Below are 13,767 nucleotides of genomic sequence, written 5' to 3' on the forward strand. Positions count from 1 at the left end.
TCTGCAAGCGACACCTCAGCTGGTTGGGTCCTTGACTTATCACCGCCTGAAGTTTCCTGATTCTCTACCGCGCTCGTTTGGTTATTAATGTTGCTCCAGTACTTACTTCAGTTACTCACTGTGGTCCCTGGTAAAAGTGGTTGGGCCCTTAGTGGCGACAGCTTCCCTTCTCCCTCCGACCACGTCATGTTCTCCCGCCGGCAGAATTGTCACTTTTGGTTTGACTGCAAGCCGCAGTCCCAACCAGGCACTGCCCTCTTACTTCTGGATAGGCCCTCACACAGCCTGGTAGCCAGATGCCCCCAGGATAGGCTCAATCTCTGGTGACACACAGCCACCCAGACGGTAGTCTGGGTGGTACAGAACATAGATCACCTGACTCCACCCGAATATATAGGCTCTCCCAGCAGGCTAAGGGATTTAAGAAAACCCCTGCCCATTGGCTGAGCTATCCCATATACCCATAACTCGACCTTGAAATGTCCTTCTCACATCTAATGCCACCAAGTGCACGGCCACCTAGTGGCAGAAGAGAAAAGCACAACAAGGCCAAACTTAGGAAGAAATCAATGGATCTCTAATAACTATCTACAGTAGCTACTGCTACCAAGGAATTTGGTGAGGAGCTACCTGACTAAACCCCAGGGCACTACACTAACGCTATCTAGCATCACCAGTGACACTAATACTTTGTGATCAGTAAAAAATGTATACTGTACCTAATGACACTGTGACAGGGGAGTGAAGGGGTTAACTGGGTTGGGGATCAGAGGGTTAAATGTGCCTGTCTAAGTGTTTTACTATGTCAGTGTGCTGCTTTGACTCACTATGGTCTGTTGTCTTCTCTCACTGGAACCGAAAAGGGCTCCAGGAGAGACGATCACATTATTTCCTTGTAAACACAGACACATGCTGATCTGTGATTCATCAGAATCGATCAGCAGGTCCAGGTCAATGAATCATTGGCCTGGCTCTGAAGACTGGTGCTGGATCGTATCACAGCACCGCCGGGCCCAGCAGCGCAGATCACATACTAGGTACGTGATCCTGTACAGAAGAGCCGCTTTGACCCCGTATATGTAAGTTGTAGGCAAGCAGTTAAATTGATTCTTAAGGAGCCTCCACCCAGGTCTGGTGCAAGAATTTTTGACACCCTGGGCGAAACCTCATTTTGCCACCCCCCCCGGCTCCACCCCTGACTCCACCACATTTGCCCTGCCGATGTTTACCCCTCCTTTTTGATAAAGCGCCCATCAAATGCAGCCCACCAGCTCCCATCAAATGCAGCCTCACCAGCGCCCATCAATGCAGCCTACCAGTGCCCATCAAATGCAGCCTCACCAGCGCCCATCATTGCAGCCTACCAGTGCCCATCAATTAACATTTGCTTGCTTCCATTCATTTGGGAGTCGGGACACAGACACAGACCTCTGCCCCCACTGTGCCTTTGACAGTATGTGTGAACGCAGCGGCAGCTGCCTGCTGATGGGAAAGGGAAACAGCACTTATTCATTAATTTATTTACATATACCTCTGTGATTAAGTATGTTTTGGCACACCTATATATACAGTATAAATATATATATGTAGCGGTCACATATTTGGTATATAACTTAATGTATGTTATATCTTAGCATCTGGCAACATTTAGCGGCCAAAATATGAAAGGACTGCATCTTTATTTTTCATCATTCAAGAAGTTGACATGGAAGTGTTTTGTTTGTTTACATTTGGACATTAACTTGACCTACCCATGATGACCATTAACTCCCATGAACATCAGGAGAACAGAACTGCATTGTGGGAAGATTATAAAAGGGCTCGGCGCGGCCATCTTAGGCCTCTTGGACACGCATGGCCAGCCTAGGAGGATCTGTGTGAGGTCTCCAGCGCAGTGTGGCCTCCCTCCATGGAAGAGCGATCCGAGCAGCAATACTTGACACACCATTGAGTTTGGCTGATGGCGGGGCAAGACTGGGAAGGAGCCAGAGGAGTCTGTCGGAGCCATCTGAGAGTTCCGGAGCGTCTCGTTGTGCAGAGCGGAGCAGCGCAGAGGTGCCGGCCGGTCGGAGACAGAACCCTGTACACCAGAGTGGAAGTTTCTGACAACACTGACCTGGTTGGGTGAGAGGGCTGTTGCCCAAAAGCTTCCTTGATGCACTTTTACACATTCACCTGTACAATACAGAGTTGCTGGGATCCATAGTCCCACAAGCAAAGTCAAGAGAATTAGACTGAGCTAAAATTAAGCTTCGGGCCTGTACCTCATTGAGGACTTAGTACTGTGTCATTGGCATCAGAGATAGCTGCAGTACTTTTTATCATAACTTTGATTAAATATCCAGCTTGTTTTTATCGGGAGTCATTAACCATTGGATGACAAATTCACTTTATTCATTGCTAGCAGAAGAAAGAAGAAAAGAAGGACTGTCTAATAAAACACAAGGCTTTGTGTTTCATTGCCATATTGAGTTTACAGTGATACCAAATAATGGGAGCTCCCTAAATATTGTACTATACTTTATTAAAACAGCATTTGTTTTCCTTATAGTTACAAGGCGTGCAAAGGATAGGACAGTGCCCATAGTGAGATCAATTCACTCTGCCATTTATCCTATTTTCCCTAGCACATTACTAACAGGTTATTTCAAACACTTTACATCTGTATAATATCTTTGTAGGCTGAAATCAGTTGACTGTCAGACTACGTTGGTCTGACAGTACAACTATTGTAGTGTTTTACTTTAAAGCAAATACAGTAAACAAAGTTCTTGTTTAAGTAGAATTGTGTGAGTGTTGTTTCCTTCGTATTATCGACCAAGTGGAGACCAAAGGTAAAGATAAAAAGATAAAAAGGTATATTACATTGTTTATTGTGAAATTGTCTTTAGAGTCTTTACTGCACACTATTACACCACAGTTGTGTCAGGGGAGCTGAGAGAAATCAAAAGGGAAATGAAGCAGAGTACAGGCCCAATGTACATAGGCTCATGTATACATCCTTTGGAACATATGTGACTTCATGATATACCTATTGTATATACAACAACAGAGATCTGGTGGATCCCATATAAAAGTATACAAACGGGATATATATATATATATGAGTACACGTTCCTTACACACAGTTGGTGTTAGACAGCACTTATTCATACATTTTATTACATATACCTCTGTGATTAAGTATGTTTTGGCACACCTATCTATATACATATATATTTTTCACTATTATCACATATTTATTATTATCATATAGTCACTCGTTTTATGTTATTTTATTTAAATGTTTAATTCTTATCACATTTTATTTTTATTTCTTTTCATTCCATTTTTTCACCAACTATTTACCAATTCACACAGGTGTTCACATATTTATTGGACAAATTTACAGCTCACAGTTCATTTGAACAATTCATTAAAACAAAATAAGTTATTTAGACACTTTATTTTAGTTGGTTTAAATTTAATTTAATTAATTATAAAAGCATTTGCTTCATCTTTGCACTGAATTCACATATTCATGTGTATTCCCCCAACTCACACACGTTGAACACGTTTGTTATTCAAGGGTTTCTTCCAATTGAAGATCTAATTGAGTATTTAGGCTCAATTAACTACACATGAAGTCACATATGTGAAACATTTTAATATATATATATTGCACTGTTTTTGGTGCTAGGGCAGCTATGACTAAGCACTGTTAAGTGTGAAACACGTCAGCTCGTTTGTCCCATTTTTTGCTGTGGCTTGTATCTGTTGGACTTTTTACTAATAAAAGCTATATTCCGGAGTGCGGCTGTCCAGAACTTCCTTTTTGCCTCAGGCTGCCTGCTGACTTAGTTGCTTGCTGGAGAGAGAAGAGAGTAGGAACACCAGTGGCCAGGCACCCTAGGCAGCAGGGCAGTGGTAGTGGTAGCAATGGCCCTGCCTCCACCTTCCATGCATTCTGTCATTGGTTCCAACATTGATTAAGACAGCTGGGTCATGCCCAGCCACTCTCAGTAATTTATCAACCCAGTCCACCGCATGCTGAACCCTGGCACCAGGGAGAGAGCAAACCATTCAGTTGAAGCAATCCTGGTGACAAATTGTTCTATCAATCGAACTAAGGGGGCGTTTTGGAACTTTAAATGAAACATATAGGAACATACGTCTCCATCCCTAAATCTATATACAAGGAAGGGGGGTTGGGACTTTACCTGAGGTATGTGTGGAATGGCTTAACTGGTTCCCGACTGGCGCACGCCGATGTACGTCAGCAGAATGGCACAGCTGGGCAAATGGGCGTACCCGTACGTCCCTTTGAATTTGCCGCCGTGCCATTGCATGCGCGGCGCCGGCTGGGAGCCTTGTGAGTCAGATCGAGGGTCCTGCAGACTCGATCGCCACGGGGATACCCGCGACCGCCTCATGGAGAGGACAAACGGGGAGATGCTAATGTAAACAAGTATCTCCCCGTTCTGCCTAGTGACAGTGTCACTGATCTCTGCTCCCTGTGATTGGGAGCAGAGATTAATGATGTGTCACATGTAGTCACGTCCCCCCACAGTAAGTAACACTCCCTAGGTTATACTTAACCCCTCCCTAGCACCCTAGCGGTTAACCCCTTCACTGCCAGTGTCATTTACACAGGAATCAGTGCATTTGTATAGCACTGATTGCTGTATAAATGACAATGGTCCCAAAAATGTGTGAAAAATGTCCGATGTGTCTGCCATAATGTCGCAGTCATGATAAAAATCACTGATCATCGCCATTACTAGTAAAAAAAAAAATAATAATAAAAATGCCATAAAACTATCCCCTATTTTGTAAACGCTATAACTTTTGCGCAAATCAATCAATAAACGCTTATTGCGATTTTTTTTTACCAAAAATATGTAGAAGAATACATATCAGCCTAAACTGAGGAAAAAAAGTTTTTTAAATATTTTTAATTTTTTGGGGATATTTATTATAGCAAAAAGTAAAAAAATAATGCGTTTTTTTCAAAATTGTCGCTATTTTTTTGTTTATAGCGCAAGATATAAAAAACGCAGAGGTGATCAAATACCACCAAAAGAAAGCTCTATTTGTGGAAAAAAAAAGGACGTCAATTTTGTTTGGTAGTCACGTCGCACGACCGCGCAATTGTCAGTTAAAGCGACGCAGTGCTGAATCGTAAAAAACGCACTGGTCAGGAAGGGGTTAAATTCTTCCGGGGCTGAAGTGGTTAAAGATAGGTCAATGTTGAAAAACATATGTTTATTATCTTAAACAGTAGGTAGCATAGCATAATACAGTTAGTACATACATGAATTTATGAACATATCAATGACATGTTACAGACCATATATACATAGAAACAATCATAGCAGCATAGCACATTGAGGACAGTTGTCCTATACCACACAATGTAATGTCATAAGATCACTTAAAAAGCAGGATAGTATGGTATAATCTAGATGAATAAAACACATTAAATCATCTATAAAGAACATAGTGCATCCAGATATGCCACACACGTTTTGTGGGAGTATGCATCAATATCTGCAAGGAGACATAGATAAACCAATATAGTCTAATGTTGTACCCAAACATTGGGAGAAAATTTTACGTGGGGGAGGAAACTACCCATCCCTTTGAAATTCTCACATATTGGCTAAATCTGGAACATGTGAAACTAAAAACTGAGGGCTGCTTGAGATGTCTTTACCGGGAACTGTGGTAACAGGGACCTGTGGAGAAACTGGGCACACATCTTTGATGCCCGAAAGAAAACAGTATCCAAGTGATGGTCTATATGGGCTCCAATTCTGTAGAATTAAGTCAATTATGTCTAACTGTGGGTAAATATGTATAATAGTAAAAAGTGGGTGGGGCCCATCGCCAAGGTGAAAAGAAAGGTTCAGGGTGTACAGGGTGCAAGTACAGGGTGTGAAAAACGTATATATCTGAGGTATGTAGTTTGTGACCATTTATCGATTACTCCTATGCAGTCCATGGTGGCCCCTACCCGTATGTATATTTGCCCATAGAGGATCCATGGGACATACTTAGTTCATATTTACATTGCACTTAGTAACGTGCTCTATATGTGGTGAAGCCTGCTCAGTTCCATGTGATCTGCATCTGTTGGGCTGGTCGGCTGTCCTTTGCCCGGGAGCTGCGATGTGCATTGGGCACCCTCCCCTCTCATCAGCTCTGGCTGGATGCGGGGGGGATCAGGCAGGCATGTCCCTTTGCGCATGTCACATGCATTTTCTCTACGTCATGCAAGTGACATCACACTGGAAATTTTGGCGCTGGCGCGCCTGTTTTGTCAATTTGGTTGACATGTGGGGGTTGTGTTTGGAGCCTCTGTTGGCGGGGGCTGCCACTCCGGAGAAGACGCCTCACCTTCTCCGTCATGCCAGTGTGATACTGGGAGGAACCCATTGGTCACGCTAAGTGCATATAACATCCTCATTCTGTGTCAGCTAGTCCTTTTGGCAGCACCTCCTTTGCTCACTGCACATTTGATTTTGGATTATGGCAGGGTGCCTTTAGCCAATCATGGCTCAGGGGCTAAGTCTATGCCTCACATTATTTAAGGCTGCTTACACGGCGGCCATGTATAGTGTTATAATTGAGAGAACGTTAGCTAGAGGCAGGTTAGTTAGTGGCGTGCAGGCAGTTAATGTATATATATATATATATATATATATATATATATATATACACAGTGTGGTCAGTGTAGTGTAGACTATATATACAGTGCAGGCAGTGTATTAATATATATATATATATATATATATATATATATATATATATATATATATATATATATATATATATATATATATATATATATATTGAAATTTCTGGAAAAGTGATGTGATTGATTTCTTTAAAGTACATCACTGGACACAGAGCCATAGTAGTTACTATGTGTGTTATAGGCCACCTTCAGGTGATGGACACTGCCACCCCCCTAAGACAAAAAGTCCACTCCCTATATAACCTCTCTCACTACTGGGAGTACCTCAGTTTTGTAGCAAAGCAATACACGTGTATACCAAAAAGAAGGGAGGGACCTCTGTGTCCCGTGATGTACTTCAAAGAAAAGTATTTTACAGGTAAGCTGTTTTAAAAATCCTACTTTCCTATCATACATCACAGGACACAGAGTCATAGTAGTTACTATGTGGGATGTCCCATAGCAATGCCAACTGAAGGGAGGGATACACAACAAAAGTAGGGCACTAAGAGCCTAGAGGACTTATACTGCAGCCTGCAGTACACTGGCGATATCCTCATGACCTTTTACATCTATTTGATAGAACCTGGTAAATGTATGGACTGAAGACCAAGTTTCGGCCTTGCAGATTTGAGCCATGGAGGCTTGGTGATGCACTGCCCAGGAAGCACTAACAGTCCTGGTGGAGTGCGCTTTAATATGAAAAGGTGGAATTTTCCTCTAAACCATAAGCTTGAACAATCACTTGACGAATCAATTTAGAAATAGTAGATTTTAACGCTGCCTGTCCTCCGGAGGATTAATCCGCGTTACCCCCTGAATAAAGCTACGAACCAGAGAATGTGAAGCAAGCAGTCGTTGAAAAAACACTGATAAGGCCCACACCTGGTCTTTAATAGTACTCAAGGCCAACTTAATTTCTAATCCCATCTGTAGAAATTCAAGGATCCTACCTATGACATATTTCCTGGGGTGCCAACCCCTGGATTCACACCAGGAGACATATGCCTTCTAGACTCTATAATATATGAGTCTGGAGGCCGACTTCCTAGCATTAATCAAAAGTAGAAACTACTAAACCTGACAGCCCACAGTCTTTCAGAATGTGGGTCTCAATAGCCAAACCACTAAATTTATCATTTGTAAGGTAGGATGGAATACCGGACCTTGCGAGAGAAGGTCTGGCCGTGGTGGTAGGATCCATGGGTCCCCTACCACCATCTTTACAATCTCTGCATACCAAGATCTCCTGGGCCACGCTGGGACCACAAGAATGACCTCCTTCCCTTCCTGCTTGATCCTGCGAGAAGGCGCGGAAGCAGCAGAACAGGAGGGAATGCATAGATCAGTGAAAACTGATCCCACAAAAAAACCAAGGCATCTGTTCCGCATGACAGTGGATCCTTTGTCATTGACACAAAGTTGTTGATCTTTTTGTTGAACCTGGAGGCAAACAGATCCACGTCCGGAATTCCCCATCTTTGACATATTGACAGGAAGATGTCGGGGTGAAGAGACCATTCTCCTGGGAACAACTGTTGGTGACTCAAGTAGTCCGCCTGCCAATATTCTATCCCCAGAATGAAGACTGCCGATAGGCAAGGAATGTTGTCTTCTGCCCAGGATAGGATATGATTTACCTCTCTCTGAGCCACATGACTTCTCGTGCCCCCTTGGTGATTGATATAGGCCACTGTTGTGGCATTGTCGGATTGGATCCTGACAGGACAATTCCGTAATCTGAGAGTCCAGCCCTTCAGAGCCAAGCATGCTGCCCGAATCTCTAGAATATTGATGGGCAAGGTAATTTCTGTTTTGGACCATTTTCCTTGGACAGATGCTTCTTCCAGGACTGCTCCCCAGCCCAGAAGGCTGGCATCTGTTGTCACCACCTTCCAGGTAACTGGTAGGAAGGACTTTCCTTTATGAAGATTCTTGGATATCAACCACCAACTGAGGCTTTGACACACTTTTGGGGGATAAACGCATTGGGAAGTCTAGAACTTAGACCTTCTTGTTCCAAGTTGACAGGATACTGTTTTGCAGCAGCCTCGAATAAAACTGCGCATAAGGAACGGCCTCGAATGAAGCTACCATCTTTCCCAACAGTCTCATGCAAAGTCGAATAGAAGGATTCTTCTTTGCTTTGACCACCTGAATCAGTTCCCTTATGGAACTGATCTTTGCTTAGGGCAAGAACACCCTCTTCTGAGCTGTATCTATGATCAGGCCCAAGTACTGCAATCTCCTTGATGGTTTTAAGGAGGATTTCTCTAGGTTGAGAATCCAACCTAGGTATTCCAGGTAGCTGACTGTGGTGACCAAACTCTGGTTTAAGCAGGCTACCACCTGATCTATCAAGAATAGATTGTCTAAATAAGCTAGAATCATTATACAATGAGCCCTTAATCTGGCTAAAGGGGGAGCCAGAACCTTTGTAAACACTCGAGGTGCAGTAGCTAGACTGAAAGGCAGAGCCACAAACTGAAAATGAAGATTTTCTATCTCAAATCGTAGATATTTCTGATGAGGGGAAAATAGGTACATGTAGATAAGCATTCTTGATGTCGATTGACGCTAGCAGTTCTCCACCTTGTAGAATGGAGACCACTGATCGGATTGACTCCATGCGAAAAGAGCGTATATTCATCTTTGAGATCTAAAATGGGTCTGACATACCCGTTTGGTTTTGGTACCGTAAAAAGCTTTGAATAAAACCCTAACCCTCGCTCTTTCATGGGGACCACCAATATCACTTTTTGAGACAAGAGATGATCCAAAGCCAGAAAGAGAGACTTCTTTTTTTCTGGGTCTCTGGCAGCATGGCAGGCCAGGAATTGGGGGGACAAGCGAGCACCCCCCTACTGAACCATACCAGGCTGCTTGCCCTCAACATGGGGAGGGTGCTCTGGGGTTGATGGGGACAAGGTGTCAGGGCTGGGTCAGCCCTTCCTTCTCTGAGCTGGTCGCTCAGCTGTCAGCTAATTTTTAGCTCCTATCTCTCGATAGTGAATCACCTGTTGATGATATCCTGTTCGTCAGTCCTGCCTACTTAAGCCAGTCCAGATGATCTCTGCCTTTGCCTTGGTCACATCTCTAGAGACGCTCTCCTGTGTTCCTGTTAACGACTTGCTTGGCTAACATTCCTTCTGGCTCCAGATCCTGCTTGCTGTTCTACTACACTGTTCTCTGGCTCCCTGATGTTTTGGCTTGTCTGATTATCTGTTCTGCTTCCTGAACTCTGGCTATGTTTTGATTACGTTTACTCTGTTTACCTTTTTTTAATATTATTAACCACTTGAGCCCCGGACCATTATGCTGCCTAAGGACCAGAGGTCTTTTTCCAATTTGGCACTGCGTCGCTTTAACTTTTAATTGCGCGGTCATGCAATGCTGTACCCAAACGAAATTTGCGTCCTTTTCTTCCCACAAATAGAGCTTTCTTTTGATGGCATTTGATCACCTCTGCGGTTTTTATTTTTTGCGCTATAAATGGAAAAAGACCGAAAATTTTGAAAAAAAATGATATTTTCTACTTTTTGTTATAAAAAAAATCCAATAAACTCAATTTTAGTCATACATTTAGGCCAAAATTTATTTGGCCACATGTCTTTGGTAAAAAAAATGTCAATAAGCGCATATTTATTGGTTTGCGCAAAAGTTATAGCGTCTACAAACTAGGGTACATTTTCTGGAATTTACATAGCTTTTAGTTTATGACTGCCTATGTCATTTCTTGAGGTGCTAAAATGGCAGGGCAGTACAAAACCCCCCCAAATGACCCCATTTTGGAAAGTAGACACCCCAAGGAAATTGCTGAGAGGCATGTTGAACCCATTGAATATTTTTTTTTTGTCCCAAGTGATTGAATAATGACAAAAAAAAAAAAAAATATTTACAAAAAGTTGTCACTAAATGATATATTGCTCACACAGGCCATGGGCCTATGTGGAATTGCACCCCAAAATACATTCAGCTGCTTCTCCTGAGTATGGGGATACCACATGTGTGGGACTTTTTGGGAGCCTAGCCACGTACGGGGCCCCGAAAACCAATCACCGCCTTCAGGATTTCTAAGGGCATAAATTTTTGATTTCACTCCTCACTACCTATCACAGTTTTGAAGCCCATAAAATGCCCAGATGGCACAAAACCCCCCCAAATGACCCCATTTTGGAAAGTAGACACCCCAAGCTATTTGCTGAGAGGCATGTTGAGTCCATGGAATACTTTCTTTTTTGACACAAGTTGCGGGAAAGTGACAATTTTTTTTTTTTTTTGCACAAAGTTGTCACTAAATGATATATTTCTCACACAGGCCATGGGCATATGTGGAATTGCACCCCAAAATACATTTAGCTGCTTCTCCTGAGTATGGGGATACCACATGTGTGGGACTTTTTGGGAGCCTAGCCGCGTACGGGGCCCCGAAAACCAAGCACCGCCTTCAGGATTTCTAAGGGCGTAATGTTGTGATTTCACTCCTCACTACCTATCACAGTTTTGAAGGCCATAAAATGCCAAGATGGCACAAAACCCCCCCAAATGACCCCATTTTGGAAAGTAGACACCCCAAACTATTTGCTGAGAGGCATGTTGAGTCCATGGAATATTTTATATTTTGACACAAGTTGCGGGAAAGTAACACTTTTTTTTTTTTTTTTTTTGCACAAAGTTGTCACTAAATGATATATTTCTCACACAGGTCATGGGCATATGTGGAATCGCACCCCAAAATACATTTAGCTGCTTCTCCTGAGTATGGGGATACCACATGTGTGGGACTTTTTGGGAGCCTAGCCGCATACGGGGCCCCGAAAACCAAGCACCGCCTTCAGGATTTCTAAGGGCGTAAAGTTGTGATTTCACTTCTCACTGCCTATCACAGTTTTGAAGGCCATAAAAAGCCCAGATGGCACAAAACCCCCCCAAATGACCCCATTTTGGAAAGTAGACACCCCAAGCTATTTGCTGAGAGGCATGGTGAGTATTTTGCAGCTCTCATTTGTTTTTGAAAATTAAGAAAGACAAGAAAAATGTATTTTTTTTTTCTTTTTTCAATTTTCAAAAGTTTGTGACAAAAAGTGAGGTCTGCAAAATACTCACTATATATAATTTAAAAAGTGCAGCGCTGGACATGTGAAGTGAATTATGGAATTTGATAAACAAATTAATAAATTAATAAAGAAAATTAATCAAAAAATAGAAAACAGTGATACAGTCATACGTGTTAATTATGTGAAGTGTTTCTTGAAACGTAAACATATAAACAAAAAAGGAGTCTTTCCTTATAAAAGACTTAAGAAAACACATAAACGTCCACAACAGTGTATTTGATACAAGTGTAGATTTCAGGGGTACATTCTTCAATGTTCCATGTTGCCCACCACCGAAATAGAAGAATGGAAGGCTTACCAGAAAGCCTGTGACCGCCCTTACTCAGGGGGGTCAAAACAGGCTTAGTAGATATGCTGAAACCGCAATTGCAATTTAGTGCTTCTGCTCTGAATCTTGAGGATCAATTGTTCTACTGTGCCTGCAGCTATAGAGCTTGCCCCATGAGAGGATAGTACTCAGGAGAACATCTACAGCGGTTGTTGGCTGGTCGGCTATCTGGCGAGGATTGCTGACGCACCTATCCATCGGTGGCCCTTGGAGTATCCCTGTGGCGGTTTCAGCATATCTACTAAGCCTGTTTTGACCCCCCTGAGTAAGGGCGGTCACAGGCTTTCTGGTAAGCCTTCCATTCTTCTATTTCGGTGGTGGACAACATGGAACATTGAAGAATGTACCCCTGAAATCTACACTTGTATCAAATACACTGTTGTGGACGTTTATGTGTTTTCTTAAGTCTTTTATAAGGAAAGACTCCTTTTTTGTTTATATGTTTACGTTTCAAGAAACACTTCACATAATTAACACGTATGACTGTATCACTGTTTTCTATTTTTTGATTAATTTTCTTTATTAATTTATTAATTTGTTTATCAAATTCCATAATTCACTTCACATGTCCAGCGCTGCACTTTTTAAATTATATTTTGTTTTTTGTGCCCTCATATCGGGGTTATAGTGTACAGCAGCAGGACTTTTTCTCCATTGTTTTCACAACTTTTTTATGCACCTAGCGCAATTTCTTTTTCTTTAATTTAAAATACTCACTATACCTCTCAGCAAATAGCTTGGGGTGTCTATTTTCCAAAATGGGGTCATTTGGGGGGGGGTTGTGCCATCTGGGCATTCCATGGCCTCCGAAACTGTGCTAGGCAGTGAAGAGTGAAATCAAAAATTTACGCCCTTAGAAAGCCTGAAGGCGGTGCTTGGTTTTCGGGGTCCCGTGTGCGGCTAGGCTCCCAAAAAGTCCCACACATGTGGTATCCCCATACTTAGGAGAATCAACAGAATGTATTTTGGGGTGTAATTTCACATATTCCCATGGCATGTTTGAGCAATATATCATTTAGTGACAACTTTGTGCAAAAAAAAAAAAAAAAAAAAAGATTTGTCTCTTTCCCGCAACTTGTGTCACAATATAAAATATTCCATGGACTCGACATGCCTCTCAGCAAATAGCTTGGGGTGTCTACTTTCCAAAATGGGGTCATTTGGGGGGGTTTGAACTGTCCTGGCATTTTATGCACAACATTTAGAAGCTTATGTCACACATCACCCACTCTTCTAACCACTTGAAGACAAAGCCCTTTCTGACACTTTTTGATTACATGAAAAAATAATTTTTTTTTGCAAGAAAATTACTTTGAACCCCCAAACATTATATATTTTTTTAAAGCAAATGCCCTACAGATTGAAATGGTGGGTGTTTCATATTTTTTTTTCACACAGTATTTGCGCAGCGATTTTTCAAACGCATTTTTTGGGGAAAAAACACACTTTTTTAAATTTTAATGCACTAAAACACACTATATTGCCCAAATGTTTGATGAAATAAAAAAGATGATCTTAGGCCGAGTACATGGATACCAAACATGACATGCTTTAAAATTGCGCACAAACGCGCAGCGGCGACAAAATAAATACATTTTTAAAAG

This window comes from Aquarana catesbeiana, linkage group LG05 (assembly GCF_042186555.1).
Source record: "Aquarana catesbeiana isolate 2022-GZ linkage group LG05, ASM4218655v1, whole genome shotgun sequence".
In the NCBI taxonomy this organism is placed as follows: domain Eukaryota; kingdom Metazoa; phylum Chordata; class Amphibia; order Anura; family Ranidae; genus Aquarana; species Aquarana catesbeiana.